The sequence below is a fragment of the Anas platyrhynchos genome, chromosome 2 (assembly GCF_047663525.1).
Source record: "Anas platyrhynchos isolate ZD024472 breed Pekin duck chromosome 2, IASCAAS_PekinDuck_T2T, whole genome shotgun sequence".
Classification (NCBI taxonomy): domain Eukaryota; kingdom Metazoa; phylum Chordata; class Aves; order Anseriformes; family Anatidae; genus Anas; species Anas platyrhynchos.
In genome coordinates this window covers 119,229,546-119,252,833 of record NC_092588.1, presented here as the reverse complement: position 1 = coordinate 119,252,833, position 23,288 = coordinate 119,229,546, and the positions used below count along the sequence as shown (strand labels likewise).

The window sequence follows — 23,288 nt, the reverse complement described above, 5'->3', positions numbered from 1 at the left end:
CCATTCAGAAATGAAAGATCAGGTACAATAACTTATTATTTATTGCTCTTCCAACATGTCTGTCCCATAAGATTTGCCATTAAAATTAAAATATAGACACTTTAACAGCTAGTTTAAGAGAGTCTATGACTTTGCTGTGAGGTGCCGGAGCATTTTTCACTGTAGTTTCCTGCAAGTTTCTTGCCACCCCGGTGTCCCCTGGTGACTGGGCACCTCAGGGTTTCTGCCGAAATGCTGCCCATGGTTATTTAAGAGAACCCAGGGGCAGGGCTCAGCAGCAGGCAGTCAAGCGAGGCACACCACAGCATCGCTGAGCTGCTGACAGCGTGGCAGGGCAGCGGGCACGATTCGTCCTTGCTGCACTCCAGTTCCACAAAAAAGAAATGGGAGCAGAAGTAAATTCATCTGTTTCCAATTTCTTTTCTTTGGTAAACAACTGACGTTTATTTTTGTGGTCTTGCAGAGGGATTCCCAAGCCCTCTGCTTCGTACAGCAGTGAAATCAGAATTAGGTGCTGAGGGATTTTAATCGCTGCCCATGCCTCAAGAAGACTTTTGTGTGTAATGCTGTTACTGCGAGGGGCACAATAACTGCTATTCATTGTGCAGAGTAGGTTTATACGCATAACTTCATTTTCGTGTTTATTACAGATTTAGCCCTAATCTTTCATTATATACTTCAGCAAAATTATCCTTAAGGTTCTTTGAAACAAAGCAAGAAGCTAAGGGCAGACTCCGTAATAGACTTATCTGTCCACACTGTGCTGTAACGTCACTCTTCTGACTATCGATCGATTTATTTCACTGCACATGGATGTGCCAACTCCTATCAAGCCTCGCTGCTTTAAATACCTTGTGAACGCATAGCCTGAGTTTTTAGAGCCCAAACTTTAATCAGAGGAGACGGGCAAACAGGAAGAGCGGAGGTAATGGAGAAGGGAAGCGTGGAGATCGAGTTTCTGTGCCCAGAGTAACGCGGGGAGGTGGTGGCGGAGCTGGAAACCAAGCCCAGACGTCCCAAGCTGTGCTCTGGGGTGGGAGGATGGAGGCTTGCCCGGCCTCCCTGCCCAACTGGCCTCATGTGGAAAAGTCCTGCCCTGCACTCAGCCAGAGCCTCTAGCCCTGCAAGGAAAGTCTGATGAAGCATGGATGATATTTCCCTGGCTAACAGTGCTGGCCAGAACCAGACGTGCCCTTCACCAGGTATTTGGAAAGCAAAACATAACCCTGGATCAGGGAGAGCTCTCTTTATTTGCTGGGGAAGATCTTCCAAACTCCCTCTTGGAGTTACCAGTTGGAGGATGGATGCCATTTTTTTCCTGCCAGGCCATTGTTTTCTGATGTTTCCTCTGTGGTACCACTTCTTTACCAATTTGTTTTAAATGTCAGTTTTCTATAGCGTGCTATTCATCTGTTGGTGGTTATGTTACGCTGGCATTAAGCAGACGAGATACTAAAATAGCTGATGTTTATATATAGCTCTGTTTTTCATACATAGATCTCTATATAGCTCTGCTTCTTGAGCTGCCCTTTTATTCCAAATGGGTTTGAAATTCAATTTATCTTTAATTACAACACATGTATAAATCCAGGATTAAGGGTGAAGAGTTTCATTGTTTGCTTGGCTTTTCTTTTTTTAATGGGATTTGTGGCTAGTCAGCACTATTCAGGATTTTGCCTCTGATGTTTCCCTTCATTCGGTATATAATAACTTGTCTATCAGATAAAGAGCTTTTAAATTTTTTATTTTTATTTATTTTTTTTTTTAGCTGGCTGTTGAGGTATGTGCCCAGAGGGGCCGGGTTATGCAGAGGTTGCCTGTCGTCCTTCCTCTCGGTGCGGCAAGGCTTCCCTCAGCTGGCTGGAAGCTCACCGCGAGAAAAAGCTGGCATTTTGGCATTTAACCCTCAGACCTCACAGCCTCCTGGCACGGGGGCAAGCGTGTGTCCACTGCGAGCCCTGCCAGCCACGTTCCTCCCCATCAGGTGCATGCACTGCCAGGGTCGCAAGTGGCTGTCGGCACGGTGGAATTACAAAAAAATCATCCTGCCGACACAGTGAAGGTAACGAGGCCTTCACGATGCAGTGCGGCCTCGTGCTTGTTTCACCAGTGACACCCTTGGCTGCTTAAATGTAGCTGTGAGTAATCAGGTGAGGATACTGGGGAGGAAGAAGAAAAAAGGCAGCTGGCAACCTCTCCTTTACCTGAGATCAGCTATTTCACCTCTCCACCATGCTCTTGCTCCAGGAGTGGGAGTGACAGTCCCCAAGCACCTCAAGAGCTACTGAGGGGGCTGCAGAGGCCCAGTCAGAGCCCTGGAGGTCATGGACAACCTTCCAGACCATACTGGGATCTGGATGAGGTCAGTAGTAGCTGGGTGTGGGTTGGGTTAGTGTAGGATCTGGGTGCAAGATGGGCTCGACCCAAGGCCTGTGTGTGCAGGGATGGTTGGCAGATGCGGTGCAGGGCTGGCAGGGGATGGGTGCACTCAGGCCTGCTGTTCTGCTGCACCTTCCCTTGCCTCCCGTGAACTCCAGAGGAAAAACTTCTCATGAGAGAGCTGTTATTAAGCACCTGCTTCCTTCAAAAACCAGTCAACAAGCAACTTAATTGCAGAACGGGCACGTCTGATAGAGCCTGCCAACAAAGTCAGCGCAGCAGCTGAGGCCGTGCGAGCCAGCTCTTTCTCCAAAGGGTGAATGGAGGGAGTCTTCTCCAAACCTGGGTCTCCTCCGTGTGCCAGCGCTTGTTTCCCTTCCGATGAGAAGCACGTTGAGTAGACCAGATAATGTTCTGCTTGGTGTTTTCGCTGCCAGCCTGCCGTTTGTTGACACAGCGCTGGCATGATGAGCAGCTGCAGGTCAAATTTGTTGCTGGGCTCCCTGAAGTCTGCAGCTGCTAAAAATAAACATTTTGCACAGGTGGAGGCTTTGGCCGGGATTGTGGTTTGGCTTAACTTGCAAAGTTTGGGATCATTTCAGAGGTATGTAAATCGCATTAGAAATATTTGGCAAGGCAAGTCAGTGCCTGAACACAAAGGAATTCCACCTTGAGAGGCTGGAGCAGCTCTGATGGGTGTTTTGGCACTGCTTCGGCTGTCTGAACTTGACAGTGCCTTCCATATTACTCTGTTTTCCATGGTTTCAGTCATCCTGATGAAACACTGGCTCTTTTTAAGAAAATTTTGGAGAGGCTATACTTGGTCGTTCAGATGCATTGATTGGCAGTCACGTTATCTGGGTGTTTATCCCATACTCGCCACCCTGGTGTTTGAGCACCTGGCTATCACAGTGGCAGCAGTGCCAGCAGAACCACTTGACACAGCAAACGGAGCAGAGAAATTTAACATCCAGAGGTAGAAGCTGGAAGTAAACCGGCCACCAGGTTGGCTGTCGGGAGCAGGAGGTGAAAGGAAGATTATCCCTGCAGAGCAGGAGGGAACGGCTGGGACCCAGCCCGCCAAACTTTTACTTGTGTTTTAGACACCAGAGGTGCAGCCCTTGTAAAAGAAGCACTCAGGTTCTGTGTGGTGGAAAGGAAAAGGTGCTTTTGAGAGTTTGCAAATGGAATTGCCATTGGGCAGCTAGCATTTAAGCTAAAGGATAATACTGGTGTGTAATGTTCCCGTGCAAAGGAGTCCGTCTGAATTAGGTGGATTGGATCTCACTTGCTGTTACCTGATGGGAGATGATCCGTGAGCTTGTGGGGACCAGAAATAGATGAAAAATGGTAGGTCTTGTTTCCCACCAGCGAGCCAACAGCTCCTCATCTAGAGACACCTTTGCATATTGCGCTCGGGCATCCCTGGGGAGTTGGCCTGGGCCTCTGCTCTTGCAGAGTGCTTTTATATATTTCAGAGGGCATCAGAGCAGCTTTGCGCCGTTTCAATAAAAGCGTGCTGCAGAACTCAGCGGGTCAATATCCAAGATAAGCCTCTCGCTTACAGTGACAGCAGGCAATATAGATAAAGGGTGATTGAAAAAGTTGCTGAGATGCTACATACTTTTAAATAAATAAGCGTAGGCATGTAGAAACTTTATGTTCATTCCAGCACAGAGAATTCAACATATTCAATTACAATTAAAAAAAAAATCAAAGAAACCCTATTTTATCTTGTTACCATAAAACGAAATAAAGCCATTTACCTTTAAAAAGCAGGCTCAAAAAAACTGGCTTCTAGGAGCATGGATTTGATTAATTTGTGTTTGTGTAATGGCACATTCAGTGTGAGATTTAATAGCCAGTTAAGACGAAGAAGAAGAAAAATATTGTTATAAATACTTTTTATTATATTTCCTTATGTTATGGCTTTGTTCGGGGAGCTTTCTCTCCTTGCTACCTGACTGCACACTGAATTTCATTGTTCGGTAATCCAGTCCAGCTGTTCCAGCTGTTAAATATTCAAGCAAATACTGGGTGTTTTTCTTAACAATTCATTTGTATTTGGTTACCTTCTTCCAGTGCAGATTAGCTACTGAATAACCAGGAGTTGGAATAAGAGCTTGTAATTTTAGATGCTTCCATATGTACTTGGCTTAACACATTATTTTTCCTCAAAGATTGTACTCATAGGTATTTTATATGAATATTTTTCTTAAGTCTTAGCTTGTAGATACTTTTTAGGTTTTAATACTCATCCGTACTTTTGGTTAGTGTCTAATTGACTCCACTTGCTTTCTGTTATTCTATTGTTTGAGCAGACTTTGCAAGACCAGTATATCTTATTAATTTAGAGAACTGTTGAAATGCAGCTGGATTTAAATTTTGTGGGGGAAATCATGTGAATAGTGTGTTTAAAGCCTGAGGATTGAAATTGTTCAGGGCTTGGTTTTTCTTTAGTTCTATTACTCACTCTCCTGAAGTTGTAAAGGATTTAGTGTTTATTTGTTTTTGTCTCTCGTTAGTAGTAAAAAACGTTATTGAACAGTTCTGATTTTTCTTTTACAACTTCGAAGGGAGGCAATTCTCTGCGGTACAGTTGTAGGATGGCTGTGTTGCTATCTCTTTTCTGGGGCTGTTTCTGCGTCCTTGAGTGATTGATGGTTTGTTCTCTGCCTGCACCAGGAGCTGCTGCGCTTCCAGCCAGGCTGCCCAGTCCAGAAAGCATGGGGCGACCATGCAACTGGAAAGCCTGACTCCAGAAACTCTGACCACGTTTTACTGTATCTGCTACTGTCTTGTCCAGCCATATATTTTTATATGTGAAAAACTATCCCTCAGATAGCATAGTGGCATTAAGATGAATGCAAATTGCATAGGGTTGATTTACTGAAAAATACGGTTTCAGTTAAATCAGAAAAAAAAAAAAAGAGAGAAGTTACTTGGTAATCTCTGTTTTATTTAGAAAATTCTTTCACTCAGGGAAAGAAAAAGAGCTTGTGTTTTCTGAGCTAGCAGAATTATTTTCCTCTGAAGATTAATACTGAATATTAGGAGGGAAGGCTTCGCCTCTTGAGGAGGAGGTGTTTTTCACAGGTTTGGAGGGTTCGTAGGAAATGTGCCAAAGCTTGCTATTTTCTCCTGCATTCCCCATTACTTTGTGGTGGCAGTAGTAACCTGGCATGTCATAGACCCAACTATAATAGGAGATTTTAGCAGATGTTTTCTGGCAGACTGCTCTAGGCATAAGGCATTTTCATTTATCTCTAACTCCTACTGAAGTTGTATTAAAGTTTTAAGCACTCATTGGCCAAAATAATGTAGGAATTAGCATAGGGCCTAAGAAGTGTGTGCTTCCTGACACAGAGATGGGATATTTTGGCTTATCCACAGAAATTAAAAGACTGTGTGTCACAAATTTTCTGTTCTATACCTGGCTACTGAAAGTAGTCCTTGCAGAGGGCCTTTCCTACCATAACCTTCATCTGTGTTTACCTTTGTAGTTGAGGTACACTGAGTTAATGACTTCCATATCCAGACCGAACTGTGCCTTTGGTGCTCTCTAACAGCTTCCATCCAAAACCCTGTGCTGCCTCAGCAGGCACGTCCCTACTGAGAAGAGGCAGTCATCCCAAAGACCATCCCTTTTAACAGGGTGCGTAGAGTTGAGGTCCTACAACAGTGCGATGGAAATGCAGGCCAGCTCTGACAATACAGCACATCAAAAGAGTCCCTAGGAGTCCAAGATCAGAGCTGGTACCACTGCCTAACGTGTCCTGCTCTTCATCCTCTGTCCTTGCTACCAGCACCAGCTCTTCTCACCGTTGGCAGGTCCCCTAGAGCAAACCCGTGTGTGCTGCTGGGTGTGGAGCCTGATAGGCTCTGTCTAGCCTTGCTTAACAGCATAATCCTGGTCCTCGTTTGCTCAACAAAAGAGTTGCTTTTCATTGACTTCAGCAGCTGAGGTTTAGGGAAGAAAGGGCTTAGGGAGAGTCATCTTTTTCAGGGCTGTTTTGAATCCGAGATCATGCAAAATATCCATCAGGGAGATTTACGTTACTTTTACACCAGGGCTATAGAACGATCGTCAGTCTTAAGCCTTGTCTCCCGTCAATAGGGAGAGGAGGAAAACATTTACTTGGTACAGTTCCTAGCATAATTACCTCAATAATAGACTTCATACAGCCAGAAGAAAGAGCAAATACTTTCTGCATTGCCCGTGACAGGGCGGTGCGGGAAACATATTGCAGTATCGCGGAGTCAGGATGGCCGTGCAGGTTCAGTCTGCCTGGCCCAGCCATTTGTCTTCTGCAGTGACCACAAACAGACACCTAAGAAAGAACAGGGAAAAGAGGAGTTGGTTGGTCTGCAATCTGAAGTGAAGCCATGGAGAATTGCCATTGTCGTTGAACATACAGGAGGATTTCAGATCCTCTCGGTCCCTGGAAGGGATGGGGTGCAGGACAGGTACCTTCCCTGCTTTCACTTTATTCAGCATTTTCCTGAAGTAATTTGCTCAAATGGTTACAATACGATTTTAATTTTAATTTTATTTTATTTACCCAGAAATTCCCAGTGATGCTTAGCAAAATATTTTTGCTGCGCTGTTGACAGCGGTGCCGGAGACGCTAATGCAAACTGCTCCCTGCTCTCTGAAGCCATGTTGTTCCCCACGCTGATTAAATTTGCTTGGAGCAGGTTTAATTAAGGTGGTGTTGAAAACCATCGCTCGAGCCAGGGCCTTGTGCTCTCTGGTGTGCCTCCATGCTAATCGCACCGCTGCAGCGGAATTAAAATGGAAGGGCTTTGCCTGCTTGCTTATTTGGCTCACTTGTTGAGGGAGGACTTCTAGAGCCTCAATATTTATGGACCAATTTGTATTATTGGTGCCGGCCCTGGCAGATTTGAAAGTGTTTTGATTTACTTTGCAACAGGAATGGCTTGCTCATTTACAGCAGGTAGATAAATGGAGGGGAAGAGCGCTGGATAAATAGAACAACAAGGAGAAAAGATGGCTTAGTAGCTTTTGTATCATAAGAGAAAATCTGAAACAAGTTTCCAGTGCAGATGAGACGTTTCCAGATGTGAATAAATATTTCTGCCTTGCAGTGAAGTAGAACTGCGGGCTGACCCTTGGCTCTACGAAGGGGCTGAATCAGCACCGCAGGTCCCCAAAGCCTGCGCTTTCTGAACAGCTTCCAGCCCAACCATACTACCGGGTTAGCTCCCACCTTCTCTTTTGCCCACTTCAGTCTTTATGGATTACCTGAGAAATAGAATAATTTAAAATGCTGATTTGATTTTTATTTTTTTTTTCAGGATAAAGTGTGGAATTTAAGTATGCCATTTGTATTTGCGCTGTTAAATCCATTAGGGTTGTTAGAGCTACCCCAGCTGGAAAGCAGAATCCAGCCTTGTGCGTGCTCTCAAATGCCAAAGGTATTTGGGAATGTAGACATTTGATTTCCTCCATACTTGAAGGTGTCAGTCAGTCATGTATTTTTAGGTCACGTGTACACGTGCAGGCACAGGGGACTGCTGCGGACAGAAAATTCCCCTCCGTAAGGGGGCTGCTCATCCAGTGGAGAACAGCCCCTGGCTTCATGGGCTGGATGAGGGGAATCAGCCCACAGGGAGAGACACCCAGGCCAGGACATGGTAAGCAGGAAATTGTATGGTCCTACAGTGAGGTGAAGGGCTGAGGGGTGGAAAATGAGAAGAGCGTCTCGCCCTGTGTCCCGAACTACACCCATAAAGTACATTTTTACACAACGCATGACGAGCACTGTCAGCCTGACCGCTGCAGTTCACTGTAACTTCCTTGTGCAACGAGTTCGGTGGGAAAACCAGCTGTGTGTGCAGTCACCCGGTGTGTGACGGGGTGACAGCCGTGGGTTCGGTCGTGATTCTCCTGTGGAACTGTACCAGCTCCACAAGCAGGCGTTGGATGCTTTGCTGATGGTTACAGCGTGTGCGTGTGTAGTTGCTGATTCCATGAGCTGGGCTCTGAGCGCTTAGTGCTGACCTAGCGCCGAAACGCAGACCGGCAGAAGGGTGCCAAGTTACTGGAGAGTTACTAAGCAAACAAAAACATGTTATGAACTGCAAAGCTGACATCTTGCTGGAACAGAAGCGGCGTTACTGGAAGCTTGGAGATGTGTTTGTGGTGGCTGTGTTCATGCCTGTATTGCATGGAAACTACCTGGAACCACAAGCACTGCGAAAGTGACTGTGAAAAGTTGACAGGCACCAGCCTCCTGCTGCACAAGGCTTAGTGCCCAAGCAAGTGAGGATGGAAGAAGCTAAGTCAGAAATCAGAGCTGTAGCTCTTGACCTTAAAAGATAACTTAAGCTGATGCTGGAAGTAAGTGCTCTCTCAAGGGCTCAGCCTCAGATCTGACAGTAGGACTCCTATTCCATTTTTAGTGGACTTCCTGTAGGATCTGAAGTCATCCGGCCTTGAAATATAAATTATTTTTCTTCCGTATATTTCACTATAATTTAAAATGGAGATTTCACTTCTTAGATGATCTGCTTGAGCTGAAATCGTTGTGTTTGAAATCAACTATCCAAAGGCAAAATAGGAGTGCAAAATGATGCCATATTCCTGTTCTGTAATCTGATGCGAGTTGAATCCTGCCAGGAACAATAGATTTATACTTGGTAATCTTTTTTTTTTTTTTTTTTGCCACTAATAAAAACATTTTATTCTGAAAAGGCAAAGAGATCCAATTACTTCTGAGAGGTTCTGCCTCTTGACCAAGCTGAGTTGCCTTCTGTGTGAAATTCTGTTGTCTCCTCCTACCTCTTTTCTTTCTAATGCCCCGCTCTCCTTGTCATTGTAAGGAAATGACCCTCTGTCTCATGCAGCTCACATTCTTGAATTCACTGCCTGACTGATTAGCCAAGGACACTCTCCGCCAAAGTCCTGGTCATGTAACTCTTTTGCCAGACAGCTTGCTCAAAAACACTTCAGAAGAAAGAGGAGAGGGGGAAAAAAAAACCACTTGCCAGTTTAAGGACAAAGCTTGTTTATTATTAAAACTTCTACAGTCAGCAAAAGCAGAAGCAATACTGACTGCAAAACTGCATTTGCATTTATAGTACAAATATGAAAAATGAACTCTACCATGAACATGTCCTTAAAGAGATTATAAATCCACTCTCTTGACTTGAAGGCAGCGCAGTGTTTTGATTGTTATATCTGAATATGTTGCACTTGAAAGTACAGTCTGTGGAAGAAGACTTGAAAGACACCAGTGTAAAGATTTTACAGTAAAAATAATTTTACAGTAGAGGACTCTGTAATGAGAGCAACTCTGCTAGCATCCTCGTGCTGTGTTGTTTTGTTAGATACCCATAAAGTTTGGCATGTGGTGGGTTAATAATTAGATACTCTTTGTGTATAGTTCAAGTGAAGGCCACCAGCTATGACTTCACTTTGGCTGGGGTTTCCCTGTAATCCATTTAGCAAATTAAAGAGATTACTTTGATTGGTGCCATTATCTCCTATTCTCTTGCGGTTGAACCACTTAACCTGTGCTTAATTGAAAGAGATAGAGAGGGTACAGTAACAAATACAATCAAATGAAAGGGGCAATAGGATCTGTAGGCCAAACAAATGATCAGCACTAGGCTAACAATAGCAGATTAGAGGTGAGATCAATTAATTAGAAGCTATTGTAGGCGTTGGGTGGCTGCCAAGCTTTCTAATAGCCTAAGCCATCATGCCGTTCTGTTTAGGAGGATTTTAATGACTGGGAGTTGATGTGGTTATTTCAATAATTACCTATTTTAATAATTACTTCATTAGAATATAAATCGTGTTAGTCTGCGGGCTTGGTGGGAAGGGTGGCTCTGACGGCACACCTGGAGCCAGGGAAAGGAGCTCCTGCGGGTTGTGCCCTGCCGCCTCGGCAGGCTGGGCCCCTGGCAGGAAGGTCACCGTCATCTCGGTGACTCATCACCTACCGCCTATTTTTTGGAAGTGCTGCCTGCAGGCATCCAGCTGAGGACCTGCTGCCCAAGGCACTTTGAGTAATGGTAGGGTTGTGTATTCCCATTGCTTGCAGGGCCCCTGTAGGTCGCTGTGCCCCTCGGCTCTCAAGTCCTTGGTGGCCTGTGGTAGGTAGGCAGCAGCCAAGAGGTGGAGGAGCTACAGAGGTCTGTGTCTGTGCCTGCTTCACCAGAAGGAGAAGTAGTGGCTGGTGTAGTAGTGGCCAACAGTGAGGAGAAGAGGCTCAGGTGAGACCTTATTGCTCTCTACAATGACCTGAAAGGAAGGTGTGGGGAGCTCAGCCTCTTCTCGCAGGTAACCGGTGATAGGACTAGAGGGAATGGCCTCGAGATGTGCCAGGGGAGGTTCAGGTTGGAAATGAGGAGACATTTCTGCTCAGAAGGAGCAGTCAGGCACTGGGACGGGTTGCCCAGATGGAGTCACCATCCCTGGGGGTGTTCAAGGAGAGGTTGGACGTGGTGCTTGGGGACATGGGTTAGTGGTGACATTGGTGGTAGGGGGATGGATGGACCAGATGATCTTGGAGGGCTTCTCCAACCTTCGTGATTCTCTGATTCAACGTCTGTCTGTTGTGAGATGAGATGTTTCCTCAGCTAACGCAGGAGCACCACTTAGTTCCATGCTGACGTGGCAAGACTGGGATGCTGTGGTCTTTCTTCAGCCTTCCTACAATAACCTACTTGCATATAGGGTGTGAAAGTGAACAATCTGTCCAAGAATTAGCCTAGATATATTGAATGTTACAATATATTAGTGATTGTCTTGTGTACTGGAATAAGACAGCTGGTACATAACATGCTTTTCATGTATAACCATAAATCATTTGTGAAATTAACTTTGTAGGGAGTCACTGAGCTTCATTTGGAAGGCACTTAAGGCTGTAATTTTTTTTAAGTTTTTGAGGGACAAGGAAATTATTGTGAAATTAATACGATTTAGAAACACATGCAATAAGTATGGGGACAGCTTTACACATCGGTGTGTGTGGTACTTATTTTTACTCTTTTCAAAACTTACTTTTCCCACATACTGTAGAAGTCAGGTTTTACCTTTGGAGGTCCGGAATTTCCCGAGAAGGTGATGTTCATACGTTTCGGAGTAGAATTTGGCTAAAAGTAAATGTTTAAAACGTATCAGCTTTACGCCAAACATAATTTGTTCCATTTTTTTGGAAGATGGAAATGGAACATTTTCCAAAGCATTGAAGCAACTTAGGAGCAAAATTTCAACAAATGTTTATTGCAGACTTTTTTTTTTTTTTTTTTTTGACTTTTTTGGGTATAAATTATAGTTTTATCTGGATAGGAATTGTGCCGAGAAAAGTAAATACAAGTGGATTTTTTTTTTAATAGCTTTAATTCATGTTGTTTATGTTTCTGTGAAATGGCAAATTGTGTTCTTGTTTTGCATGTGTGCATGAATAATGTTTGATGTGAACGGGGATGCCAGATTCCCCAGGGATTAGCATGTGAGAAAAAGCTCTAATAGAATAATAGCCAGTGCTGTTGCTCAGAATTTGGACAACACGGAGTGGCAGATGTATGCAGAGATAAAGAGGAGTGCATGGTCTGCAGGAAGTACGAGTTCTGGCCATATCATTACCCCGTGGTGATGGAGTCATCATGAAGAGAATCAGAGTGGCATTTTGGTAGTGCTTGGCGAGCCTGCACACTCGGGTGCGTGAGTAAGCACTGAGGAGGCTGGGGGCTTTCCAAACCATACGACCCGTTTGGATTGCTCTGTCATCAGTCTCCAGCGGTGCGGGAGGATACCAGGAAAACAGCCTTTCTGTGCCATTTTCCATCGCCGATCTTGATCAGCAACATGTAAAACGCACATGCTTATGATAAACCAAAATTATTTTTTAGTGTAACTGAATTTATTATAAACTCAGGACAGATCAGTTTTGTCCAAAGGGTGGGTGAAGTCACTCTCTCTCGTTTTTAAATCTGAACTGCTTGCTCTTCCATGAGCCTTTTAAGGAAGAAAGCCAGTCAGCAAAGAACTTGGTATTGCAGGAAGGCCTTGGTTCCACAGAAGCACAAGATACGTCCAACTTCATGCACAAAATATATGTACTGAAGTAACTTAGGCTCCTGAAAGTAACAAGCAATCAAATGGGTTCTTAAATCTCTGTGGTCCTAAAGTTTTCTTAGACATTTGGCACCAGCAGTACTAATTGTTAAAGTATGAGACCACTCGGGTTTTAATATTGATATTTTTCCTAACTAACATCTATGTTTCTAGACAAATACATCTAAACAAACACACATGGCATGAACGATTAATTTTGGAGAACAGGATCTAAACCCCTTAACTTGGATGAAGCAATTTCTCCTAAATGAGTAGTAGGCTGAACTGGCATCAGAGCTGAATATCCTCTTACTCCAAGGGATACTAACCCCTCAGGGCAGCATTCAGGTCATTAGCAGGTCAGTTTAGGAAAGCATATACTATTGCTCCCTCCATCCGTCCTGGCCTGAAGATAAACATAAGACTCCAGTTTCCATTGTTACCAGACCGGCAAACTTCTCAGGCCATAACAGCAGCTTAACAATTGTAAAAATTCATTTGTAGGTTTAAAAGCCTAGAGGTTTTATCAGTGATGAAAAATATAATGCTTTTGGTAGATTTACAAAGGAACGCATAAATCAAATCCTTTGTGTACCATCAGAGTTTTATATGCAAATATCTGCTTACATACTTTAAAAGAAGTGTGCGTATTAAGAACAAATAATGCACTGTGGAATGGTATGGTTGGGATTTATCAGCACGATTTTAAGATGGGCTGCAGTCTAAGGTTACTCACTAAAAGGACAAGTAATCTGGCCATACCAACTGTATGCCAATAAACTTGTTATACAACGCTATCCTATATTCATTTATATGCCATATGGGTTATAGGAAAGCTATTTAAGAATATTTTTGAGGGTTTTAAGTTTTATTGTAGCTTTTCTTTCATGATCTTCCTCCTGCAAAGTGAGGAGGTATGCTTATTAAACAGCAAAACACCTTTAGGAGTGACCTAAGAACTTTTTTTTCAAGGGTTGATGTTGAAACTTGCAAGTTTGCACTGGTGAGCACACTGAAATCTTGGTACTTGCTCATGGAATTGAAGTCAATCATTATAAAGAATGCAGATTTCCAAATCTGGCCTGTTCTTCATAGAGCAGGGAGAAGATGGACTCTGCCCACCCTCATTGCTTTTTACAGAAAAAAGCGTAGGGAAGGGTCTGAACTGCACTGAAAATGTAAAGGGCTCAAAGTTAGCAGGCAAATGTGAGGGGATGAGTAAAATAAGCTAATTTCCTCCATGATGTAGCAGCTTTGCGGATGGATATTACCACCCTGTTGTGTTTGTGTACATGTCATGCACATGAGAGACCAAAACCTAAGATGCTCCATCCTGCGGAATGGCAGAAGGTAGACAGCATATGTTGTTATTTGGTTAAGGGGTCTGCATAAGTGTTATTTATCTGATCTGTTTAGTCTCTTTCAGCTTTTGGACATATCCTTGGGCACTTAGAGACTGCAGATCTAATAATGGTGTTCACTTAGTGGGGTGCCAGACCTTGTGCGGTGCCTTGTACTCTTACCTGCTCATGCAGAAAATGTGGGTGTGCTTGCATGTGCTCAGGGATGTTGTCTAGAACCTGTTTTTAATAGTAGTCTTTTTGCCTGATTTTTTTTTTCCTCCACGCTGACATCACCAGGCAATAGGTATACATTTGAGATACAGAAATTGAAATTATATTTTAAAATCTGTTAGTAATCTGGGTTGAAATCCTACCCTGTGGACACCGGTGACAAAAAAGCTATTACTGCAGCAGGGAGAGGATCTCAGTCTTTGTGCTTTTTATGTTTATAAGATTCATGGAAAAGCCAAGTTCACCACGAAAAACACATGCAAGGCATAAAAACAAAACGCCGACATACAGGCTTCCAATAAAACAGGGTTTAATAAGTTACTGTCCAATCTGGATGACATATTGTGTAATACTGTTTTAATGGTCAAATCTGCCGTCATCATGATTTGGAGGTAAGGAAGGAGATGGTCAAAATATTGCCAGTGATTTCAGTGTAAAAAATAAATAACAGGAAGTAAGAGAAATGTGTCAAGAGCAGGCTGAGCCAGAGTTCAACAGCAGAGCATAATGGATTTGATCGCTTCTGCTTTCCTTAGGAGGAGTCGCTGCATATAAAGTATTTGGAGATAATCTGAGGAGAAGGGCCACAGCCAAAGTCCTGTATTTCTTTTTCCAAGTCTCTGATGCAGAACATTCTTAGTTCCTTCGCTGCCCCTTGAATTCAAATCCTGGCTTTGTTAGTCCAAATAAAATATAAATCCAGGATATATTTCAGTCCCATCTGTATGTGCTGGGTGATGTACAACAGGTGGAATCCATTTGCCGTATAATTACTAGGATGCAAACAACCGCGAGCTTTACAAGGAAGTCATCCCTCTTCATCGCAGCTCTGGTGTTAAGGCTGTATTTGTTTCTAATAATCAGCAAAATTCTGAAAGACCCGTACTGAAAGAACTTGGAGCCCTCTCCCCAAAAGCCATATGTTCAAACAATGGAAGCCTTGCTGTCCTTTCAGCAGAAATTAAAACAAATCCTTTGAAGATTACTGCAATTATTCTCCTCCTCCCCCTTTCAAGCGTAAGCAAGTTTCTTGCAGCTTTCTCCTTTGAGAGAGGGGAGAAAAAGGGGAGGCCGTTTCAGGAGAGGCAGGGCTCTGGATGCCTGACTTCAGACCTCCTCCTGCCCACGTCTCCGTCCTGCCCCCTTGAACTCGGTGGCAAAGCTCCTTTTCATTAATCTCAGCTGTGCAGGATCAGACCAACCTCTTCCCTCAAGCCATCTGCCTCCTGAGAGACATCTCGGTGGGCCTCAGGAGAAGATAACCTTTGATTCCCTTGTACTTCTCGCTCCTGGGACCTCTGCATGTTGATAAACTCTGGATTAGGCACCCTTGGCACATGGAAGTTGCTCCATACACAGTGATCGTGTGCCATGTCGGTGCCTTCCCCGTTGCAGCTCCAGGTGTTTATCCCCCCCCCCAACACCCTCCTCATTTTGCAGGAAATAAACACATCTCAGGGGCAGACATCAGACCTGCTTGGTGACAACTTTGCATAGTAGCTCAAAATTTGGGTTTTCATTGGAATCAAATGTTGTTTAATTTTGGCTGGGTGTGTACAAGAAAGCGATGGGTTTGTGCGCCAGAGGCCAGTTGCAGAGCAGCTCAGGCTGTGCCTGGGGAGGTCCTGACAAGTCAGATGTGTAGGGTGTGCTGCTCCAGGAGGGCTCTGTGTGGGACTGTCCCTTCCCAAGCCACCCTGGCCCCACACCCTCTTGCTTATTCTGTGGACATGGGGGACCTAATGCTTTAATTTCTTTTTTTCTCTAGTCCACCCCAGCTTGTCAATGTAAAACTTTTAATAGTATGGGGCTAGTAGTGCAGAAGGTGGTGATAGCACTGTGTCAGCTCTAAGGCACCGCCTTCTGTCAAAATTTGTTACTTTAATCAAATCACTGGTTTATGAAATCCAGATTTCTTTCTGATAAGGTACGGCAATGGAAGTTTCCTGTTGAAATCAAGAAGTTGCATGGGAATAATTGATTATTTTTTTCCCATGTTTAATGCAGTAAGAGTCATGCTTTTGTTTCTGATTGTCTTTTTATCTTTTTCTCTTCTGAATATTTGATATACATGTAAACGTAAGGAACCAAAGAAAGGCCAGCACACTAGATATTTTTCTGTTTTTTTGACTTGAGGGGTATGCTGCCTTGCAGATCTGATGATCTCCCCCAGGATGCTGTTTGTGGAGCATTGCACAGGTTGCTGATTGTGTTGCCTTTTCCTCTTCCAGGAGTCCAGTTTCCATACAGTTACCTCTTCACAGAGTTTAAGTAGATGACCTGGTCTTACAGAACAGCATTTCTCAGTCTGGGTCTTAAATTACTGGTAACTACTGACACACAAAAAGTTTTCCTTCTGATCCAGCGTCTGTTTTTTCTTCCTCACTTGTACACTTTCCAGGTTATTTTGTTGCTTGTGGCAAAAGGATATATATATTTTAATTAATTCCCAGCACATTTTATCATTGCAGCGTTGCTGTTGAGGAACAAAGGTTCTTCCTTGTGAATATGTTGTATGCTTTGGGGAGGAAAAAAAAAAAGATGCTCGTGCAGCGCTGTGGTGTACAGGAATCCTGCTACCCGGTAATTACCTGCAGAATAGGAAGTGTATCAGTGACAAAGCGTAACAGAGCCGAAGCAGCTTTCTCTGATAAGGTTTTTTCAGGGTGTGAAATGTTCGTGGACAAAGATTGTGTAATAATTTCTACCGTATTCGCAATAAATTCTTGGAGAGCCTTAAATCTGACCTGGGAGTTTGACGGATGCGGTATGTTTGCGCGGCGGATTTTACCTACTGTAGCTCTGTGTCCTCTGAGCACAGCTAAGAAAAACCTGTGAGATTGTTAAATGGGAGCTTCACCTGCCAGTCTGTACTGCAGGATCTCTATAGCAACCAAACATAAATCAAGAAAATGGCCCCTTTTGTAAGTTGGTTAATAGGCACAACATGCTTCTTTAGAAAATCCAACTATTCTTTCAATAGACTTTGATTGAAAGTCAGCCTTTTCTACAGACACATTCACATTCACATCTAGTAGCAGCTTGTATGGCTGTCCAAGGTCTAATTTATTACCCTTTAAAGATTGGGCAAAGAAAAAATGGTTCTCGGAACAATGTTTACATTCAGAGGCATAAGCACAGTGCCACAAAAGAGCATCCTTTTGTTCTGGACCCAGAATATTAATCTTTAACCTACTACTTATTTCAACTCCCCCCGCTTTTATTTGGTTAGCCGCATTCTTCCCTTGTAATTGAAATCTTAACGATTTAATACCTTATTTATTAGTGGTGGTGGGAGAACAGATCTCTGCGCTGTTGTTTTTCCTAAATCTCGATGTGTATTGATACATTCCTCGGGCTCTTCTGCCACTTCTGCGAGCCAGCTCCCTTCCTGGAAGGGCTTCTGGTGCTGAAGACAGGCGCTGTGACTGCTAGCATGTCTGACACAACGTTTTGGTCAGTTAACCAGGGCATTCCCATCAGCTTCCTCCTCCTTAATTTAGGGCAGTTGTGTGCTAGGAGCATTTGTAAGAGAGAGATCGCTTTCAGGCCCTTATAAATACCACGGGAAAACACGCAAAGACTGTATGTACAACAGAGAAGAAATAAAATGCTGAGGTGTTTTTATGTAGGGCTGGAGTTGACTCAACAACCCAAAGGTAGATTTGCCTTCGCAGGAGAAGGAAAGCATTGCAATTCCCCCTTCTATTCTGGCTGTGAAAAGGAGAAAAAAAAAAAAAAAGGGAAAAAACCCCCCCACACATCTGGTTTGGATACATCTCAACAGGAATTAACCCTTTTCCTTTCAACTAAAACAGAAGGCATGAGAGAAGGCAGTGAGGAGAGATTGAAGGCGTGCTGCTTTGGTGTGCATGGCTGCAGCTGAAATAGTGCCGTGGGACCTTCCTGCAAAGTTGCACCTCGGTTGGGCAGTGTCAGGGGATGAGAAGCTCTGTTATGTTCCCTGGGGTGTGGGGGAATCCTCTGAGGGTGGAAGTGGAGAGGGAGACGTAGCTCTTTGGGCACCGGGGCTCTGGCCGAGGTGTGAGGGGTTGGGCAGTGCTGCCCTCTGAAAGCAGGCTGGAGAGAGGGGGCAAAAAGTGCTTGGTGAGAGCAAACTGGAAGCTTTCGGCTGCTACATCCTGTCAGTGCCCTTTCAGATTCTCCCGAGGAGAACAAAAATGAAAATAAACCCCCCAAAAATTAAATACTCTTCACCACAGATGTGTTTTCATACAGTGCGGCCAAGTTACTGCGGCCTACTTGGGGTGGAGGCCCAGCGCAGGACCGGACTCCTTGGTTTGCTTCTCTTCTGGGAAGTTGGCTGCAGTGTGGAGCGGCGTGTGTGAAGCTCTCAGCTTGCTGGCACTATTTTGGTGCGATCAGCCCTTCGGGAGTTAGTGCGTGCTGTTTTTTGGGGGCTCACGTGGCACTGAAGCAGGCAGGCACGTACCCGCCACAGCGCCAAGAAGTGCCGCAATAGTTCTCGTCCCTCTTGTCAATGTTTCTGTGCTACAAGATGATACACGTTCACTTCATCAAATCCAAAAGAACGCTATGCGATACGTGCCCTGGATGTCCTCACGTTATTAATTTCTGTAGTAATATCCTAGCAGCTGTTGTGTGCAATGCTGCGACCTGCAGCCCGTTCTCTGAAAAAGCTGTAAAAAGAGAGGAATTCCACTCGCGTCGTGGCACAAGTAAAATGGTAACATCTGTGGTCTGCTTCGGAGTAACAGGCATGTGGAGGGTATTTCCTGGCATATTGGGGGAGCTTTCATGTCAGCTCTGGTAGCCTACCTGGTGCATGCCGTGGCCGAGGGGGTGGTCTGCTCTGCTGTGCTTTCCAAAAGAAAATCCTGTTTTTCAGAAATGGCCACAATTTTGAGAACCTGGTCAAGTGTGACTGCTTTTAAGGGACCAGAAATGCCTTTCGGAAATTGTTGGGCTTTGTATTTTACATATTAAGCCTCAGCACCTTGCTGTACCTACGCGGCCTCCTGGGAGTACGGATAACGCAGAGCCACGCACCTTAGGGCAACAAGCTCCTGCTATGAAACCCCATTAAATCAGCAGTTGACACATTCTGCATTTGTTTCTGCATTTTGTTTTGCCCTGTGGAGAGTGTGTTACAGCAGTCTAATTCTGAGTTGACAAAAACGTGGATAAACTGTGACAAGGTTTGCATGGAAGGGAATAGGTCGTGCCCTTTTCACCAGTCTTGAGCAGAAGGAAACGCTCGTGGGCATGACCGCTCTGTGGGTACCCAGGAGTCGTCTGCAACCTAATACACTGATTTTTAATCTCGTAGGAACTGACATCTTGTTTTATTAGTGGTAATGACATAATTTTCCCCAGCTTTTCCAACTGTTTTCTTCGTCTACGCCGCTAACATTATCGCAGTCTCATCTAGACGCAGGGGCAGAGTCCCAAATTAAGAAGATGACGTGAAAAACGGGGTTTGAAAGCAAAGCACAGCCATAAAGCATCTCTGGTTCTTTTGTACTTCTGAAGCTTCCCAGTGAAAGTAATATTTTGTACCTAATTTTTTTTTAATGTTCCAGTCTAGTCCCACATGTGGGATTAATTAGACAAGACAAATGGCTACAAGGAAACTCATCTCTTTCTGGGAGGTTGTTTTCTGATGTTGTCATCCCATTATTTCCACTTTTCAGTTGCTTGTTTGAATGACTGATGGACTCAATCGCTTCTTATGTTTGATAGGCAAATACAGCACTCCACTTTGCTAGTGTGTGTATGTGTGTGCCTACGATAAACATTCATTTTTAATTTACTCTGTTTACCTTGAGAGCCTGCCAAGAAGTGATTCAGATATTCCAGTGCAAAGGGTTTTTCTATTGTGATACAGGACAAAGGAGTGTTGAGCATATGCTCTTTCTTCAAAGAAAAAAAGAATATTATTTATTTGTGCAGCTACAAGAGCACTGGTTTTCCTATGTAAACACTTGCCTGATTTTGTTTGTCGCACAGTCTACAAAATCTTTTATTCTTCTGTTTAAAAAGAAAAGTTTTTGCCGTGCAATTACAAGGGATTTCAGCGCGCTGGACTCATGCTGCTGCCCTCCTCGTGTTGCTGCGCATTGAATATTACAGTTTTCATCCATCTCGTGCTGCCAGCAGTTTGCTTTGGGGTAAACACTTTCCTAAGGGACTAATTCATGAAAAAAAAAGCCTTCTGCAGCACTGCTTGGTCCTGCAGACAGCTGCGTGTCCTATGCATTGCTGTTGCCTCAGGAGGTAATTCCCAGCTCCCTGATGGCTGCCCTTGGTGTTTGGGCGAGGGTTTAGGAAAGGCTGTCTGCCTAGCTAGAGATGGGGCTCCACATCACTGGGATGCAGGAGGCAAACAGTGCACGTTGTGCATGGGCCTGCAGTGAGATGTGAGAAAGAGATGCAGATTTCGAAATTTCAGCCCAACAAAATCTACCTGAATCCATCTGGGTTGTCACCGGACCTGGTGTCCACAGTGCTTCTGCACCAAGCTAACATGGAGCCTCCTCAGCATCTCAGAGCCAAGTTCCCCTTTATGCCCAGAGTTTATTTTGAACTTCTTCCTGTGAAACATGTTTTGTACTGTGTTCTTCCAAATGTCTTTTTTTTTTTTTTTTTTTTTTTTTCTGGAAAGGAGAGGAAAATCCTTTTGCATCTTGCATTCCAATGTGTATCTGGGGGAGGAGAAACAACCCCCCTGTAGTCATTTAGAAGTTGATTTTGAAGTGACCACTGAAAGGTAGCTGCGGAAAGGTTCCTGCGTTGCAGGGGGTTGCAGGGATGCGTGTGCAGGCAGGGATCGTGCAGGGGCTGTTCAGAGCTGTGCCACCTGTGGCTGCCAGGTGGTCGGGCCGTGCTGTGGTACAGCTTAGCCACCTTCTGTTGCTGAGAGAGGGAAGTAATCTTGGCTCTGAGAGCACCGCGATTGGTATCGCTGATGTCTGATACCAATATTTATTTAGAGGACAGGAGGTTGTCTGGGTGACATTACATCTCCCGGCTGTATACTGGTGACAACAGCAGTGCGTTGCCTGGAAGACCAGTCAAGGTGCAACAACACAACAACACTTCTTAATCAATTCCTCTGATTGTAAAGACTTGTCATGGTGTATAAACTTAGTATCAAATGGTGGCAATAAAAAAAAAAACAACCAAACATAAATCAGAAAACAAATTCAGTGCAGCAGCCAGTCCTGCTCACATCCTCTGTGACTGCGGCATTCATGGGCTTTAATTGGAAGTTTGAATATGGGCTGATGGGAGTTTATGCCTGATACAGGTCTGGCTCCACACATCAGCCTGCTTTTTTTTTCCCCCTTTCCATTCACTTATCTGCCCGGGAGGTGATATAACAGATTAGTAATGTTTAGTCAGACTGCAGGAAGGATTTCTCAGTGTATAGGATAATAGCTTTTTGAAAAAAGATTAATTTCACCTTTATCTGGTTAAGTTCTCTAAAACCTTTCTTTGAATGGTGCATAGAGTTTTTATGAACTGTCCCCAAGTGTCTATTAAAAAATGTCATTACGATTTGTTCAGCACAATTAAGGAAGAAGCTTTCTCAGAAAATTAAAAAAACGTACTGTTCGGTAATCGTAAGGCCACCGCCGTCACTGTAATGCGCAACAAACAAGGTGATGGATGGAGGGGGATGACGACAGGTCTTTTCATTCAGATTGATTGAAGAAAATTGTTGTATAAAGTCTCCATTATGGTAGGCCTTGGAACAGGAGCTGCTGGAGAACTGAAGGTAATTTTGAAGGGAATGTTTTAAAGCACGTGTGTGCTGAAGACATGAGTGTTGTGTCCTGGTTGGAGAGAGTGAGGCTGCACTGCAGAAATCCAGCAGGTCACTGTTGGTCTGTTCTTGTCACGTGCTGAGATTTTGCAAAGTTGCAATATGCTACCATGATTCTGTTTGGAGATGGCTTGCAAGGTGGAGCCAAGTTTAGTAAATTTTCCTTGGAGCATTTGCTCCATAACAATTACTGTTAATCTAGGAGCACGGTATCTGATAGATGCAACCAGGTACCATTTTGCTGTATTTTTTCATATAACCCAGAAGTAACTAAAATAGAAATCCACAACTGAATTAACAATGAAGCAAAGACTTACGTACTTAGTGCATTTTGCTGAGGAGCCCTAAGATTCTCATAGGCTATTCACTCAGCCAAATATCCACATATCCATAACGCACATTTCAAGTCTATTCTACACTGAACAAGTGAGAGTTGACCATTGCCATTGTAGTTATGTTTTCTAGTAGCTCAATCACCTTTTGTTTTTTTAATAAAACAAATTACTGTAATTACAGCTCAAATAAAAGCCTTTTTCTGTAAATGACCTATCTTAGAATATAAAGTCTTGAAGATTTTTTTGAAGGTAGTGTGTGCATCTTGTTCTTCCTACTTTTTCAATGTATTTATAATATCAAGAATTACTTCTATATGATCTAAGTTAGAGCAGTACTGTTTTTCTAATATTTTTAGAGGTGGCATTGTCAGAGCCATGGTCATCTAGGGAGAACGTGAGGTCAGGTTTGCACAGTTTTCATTATCCATAAGTGTGTGCCACCATTTGCCTTCTCATGGCTGTTATGGTGGTGGATACGGGAAAGTTTGAAGTCAGCCTTACTGTCATAAGTGTGGGAGAAAGTCCCAAAAGTAGCATGTTCTTGGCTGAAATTTGTCACACTTGTGTCTTCAGACAAGAGTAACTCCTCTGCTTGGAAGGAGAATGGTCGAGCTTTTGCTCGTTTGTTTTTGAGTTTGGGTAGAAAAGCACTTTCTGTTCCAATTTGAGGAGATACCAAATACAAAGTCCTTTGTTTGTTGTATTGAAAAGTGAACCGGCACAACCGCAGATAGCTCAAAATATTTTGCCATTGAAAAGGCTTGTGACAATAAATAGTCCGCAGCGATGAGTGACAATAAATAGGCTGTAGTGATGAGTAAATGTGCAACAGCCGTGTGTGGGAGAGGAGGAAATATAAATAAAATAACGAAGCTGAGAAGGAGGTAACGTGCATGTAGGGCAGGAAGGTTCCCAGCGTATCAGTGTGCGCATTGCCTGGCTTGTGCTTGTTTGTGTTTCTGTCTGCAGTCTGTGCAGCAAGGTAGTGGCTGCACTTAGCTCTTCAGAGACCTGGTGTGTGGACATTAAGTCTGAGCTATGGCTCTGTAGCCTCCATGCACCCGTGAGTTTGACCAGGGCAGCAGAATATTAAGGCTTTA

At 43.9% G+C, this 23,288-nt stretch overlaps 1 protein-coding gene across 6 annotated transcripts in view; it reads left to right on the top strand.

Moving 5' to 3' along the window:
- The window catches only part of RARB (retinoic acid receptor beta), a 319,793-nt gene that overhangs the window by 159,281 nt on the left and 137,224 nt on the right, over positions 1 to 23,288 (top strand). The gene's annotated exons all lie outside the window — the stretch shown is intronic.